Genomic DNA, 2,801 nt, shown 5'->3' with positions numbered 1-2,801 from the left:
GTGTACCTGGAGTGACAGGGGATGTTGGACTCATGAGACCTCCTGGACTGGATGGAATGGCTGGAGCTACTGGACTGGAAGGAGATAAAGGTAAGCTTGTCAATTCTCATGTACAACTTTTAAAGGAGGTAATCTGGGTTTATACATTTACAGTCCGAAGTGTGAGCTGCTATGCTATCTGTTATCTCATTCCTGAATACGTCGTTATCTGGTGCTGTTTTTAATCAAATCGCAAATTTTGATCTAAAATAGAATATTCATGCTTGAGACTGATATCTATCCTCATATGTTGACATGTTTCAGATACCAATCCTTCTCTCTTTCTTATGATAGGTGAGAAAGGAGATCAAGGAAACATGGGTCTGCCTGGTGCTCCGGGGCAACTTGGGAGACAAGGATAGAAAGGTCTACTCCAGAAGCGAGAACGACAGCATCTTCACCGTCTTCCTGCTCTATGCCGAACCCAAGGCCTGACCTACGACTTCGTCTGTGAACCCGGCTTGACCTCTGCATGAGCTTTATCTGACAACTTATGCTGACTGGATCGCCTCCAAACTCTTTTCACTACTCTGATAAATCATCTCTTTCAATATAGCTACTGCTGCTAACTTTGTTCCTGCTTATTGCTATCAAAATAATCTGACCAAATGCTTGCTGTATTTTGATGGTAAAGGCTGTAACACTGTATCCAGTGGTTCCCAAACAGTGGAAAAACTTTTCAGTGTAAACTTAAATGACTAAAACCAAATATAATGTATGTATAAAAGATAATGGACCTATATTTTTTTCAATAATAGCCTATAATTTTTGAGAATTTACAATCAAGAAAATAGCGCTAGACAATCAGGCCCCCATTGATTTAGTTAAAATGCTTGAGCATAAGAACACCAGCCATGTCAACGTTTGGAAATTAGCTTAAAAACAGAAAACAAAATATCTCAGCTCCGTGGCAAAACGCATAGAATTGCAGGGAATTGACTTTAAAATTGCAAAATGTTCTTTCAGCTCCATGGCAGGATGTGTGGAATTGCAGGAGATTAGCTTTGAAACTGCTTCATTTTCTTATCTAGATGCCAAGATAATATTTGTTACTTATTCTTTGGTCTGTGTCTGTTTTTTCTTTTTTAACAGCTCGACCCTTATGTTGGGTCACGACTCAAAAGACACCTCAATCGGTGGGTCAGTTTGGGAACCCCTGCTTTATACAACGCTTACAGTTGCTATCAATGCAATAAAACACTGCTAATGCTTGAAGTTAAAATTGCTTGAATTCTGTGAGTTTAGGTCTGAACCTATCTAGACTTTACTACGACTGATTTTAGATTTGTCAACTGCCCAATCCCAGCTCTGCTTAGGGACAATCTCACCCATTACTACTTTAATGTGATCCTAAGAGTAAAAAGCTGTCATCATTGTTGTGCCATAGAAATATAGCTCCAAGGTCTGTGGGTGATGGTGAGTGATGTATGAATGCATTATTTTTTATAGCCTACTGATGTACTAGTCCACGGTCACCACCAAAATATATCTGAATGAAACGTGCATGTTATTTCCCCCACTAGAGGGCACTGGGACATCACAGTTTGAAGAGGAGGGCTGAATGAGGATTGTATTAATTCTACAGTCTCATGTAAAATTATTTTTTAAATACACTAAAATAATGTTGATATTCAAGCAAATGTAGAGGGGGAAAACACACACATGCTATAATTATTTATGTTACACCACCCACATACATTTAAATCAAAATAAAGCAGGTTTGTACTAGCACAATTCCCCCCTGGCGGTGACTGTCATGCTTCATCCCTGTGACCTGTGATGTTGCCTCCCACCACTCAAGCCATTGTTTGATGCTACCAAGACAAACAGCTTCAGCTCCATCCCTGACTTCCTGATTTACTGTTTTTGTTTCATTGTTTAATGACTTGTATGTGTTGTATACGTAATTCAGGATTTAGCTGCCATGTACCACGGCCTACATGTAAATGTATCAAAACTACTACAAAGTATGTGATATTGATAGAAAACTAAGAGGAGGCCTTCTACAGTTAGAAAATGTGAAGTCACAAAGCAGCACTGTGATGTCACTGGCCCTCTTTTAGAAGAGTAAATCTCCATGGAAACTACAAGTTCTACAACATTCTAGAATACCATAGCAATCACAGTGGCAGACAGAAACATTTGATTTCTATCAGTTCTCTACTGTGAGACCTTTGAGAAGTAACATAATGTTTTTATAAAGATTGTCTAATCTTCACTTCATATAGATAGATGGTAAGGACAGAAGGATGGGGAGAATCCTGCCCCTGAAGAGTCCCAAGAGGGGAGCAGGATCATGACAAGCATCCTATAAGAGACCACCATGAAGATGTCAGTGAATCACCATCTCCTCCAATAACATCTTGCCAAGACGATCAGCTGGACAACTAATATGACATCCAGTCAGTCAGCCTGCAACTTGTTCAAGTAGACTTCCAAAAAGGTGACATGTCAAGTCACCAACAAGGCATGCACGTTATGAATGATCCAAAGCAAGTTGAAATACAGAATGATCATTTTTTTTTTTTTTTTTTTTACCTTTATTTAACCAGGCAAGTCAGTTAAGAACAAATTCTTATTTTCAATGACGGCCTGGGAACAGTGGGTTAACTGCCTGTTCAGGGGCAGAACGACAGAAACCTTGTCAGCTCAGGGGTTTGAACTCGCAACCTTCCGGTTACTAATCCAACGCTCTAACCACTAGGCTACCCTGCCGCCTCATTAAGACATGCAACAAGACCAAAAGCAAGATTTAAGCCCTT

The 2,801-nt window shown here is 39.8% G+C and overlaps 1 non-coding gene across 1 annotated transcript; it reads left to right on the top strand.

The window, feature by feature from the left end:
* On the top strand, positions 1-1,774 carry LOC110508284 (uncharacterized). Its single transcript, XR_005040227.2, has 2 exons — positions 1-90; positions 334-1,774. It is a non-coding gene; the product is annotated as an uncharacterized LOC110508284 (transcript).
* Positions 1,775-2,801: the final 1,027 nt, after the last annotated feature.

This window comes from Oncorhynchus mykiss, chromosome 28, assembly GCF_057628025.1.
Source record: "Oncorhynchus mykiss isolate SJ-2025 chromosome 28, ASM5762802v1, whole genome shotgun sequence".
Lineage (NCBI taxonomy): Eukaryota > Metazoa > Chordata > Actinopteri > Salmoniformes > Salmonidae > Oncorhynchus > Oncorhynchus mykiss.
This window is presented reverse-complemented; position numbering and strand designations above follow the sequence as displayed.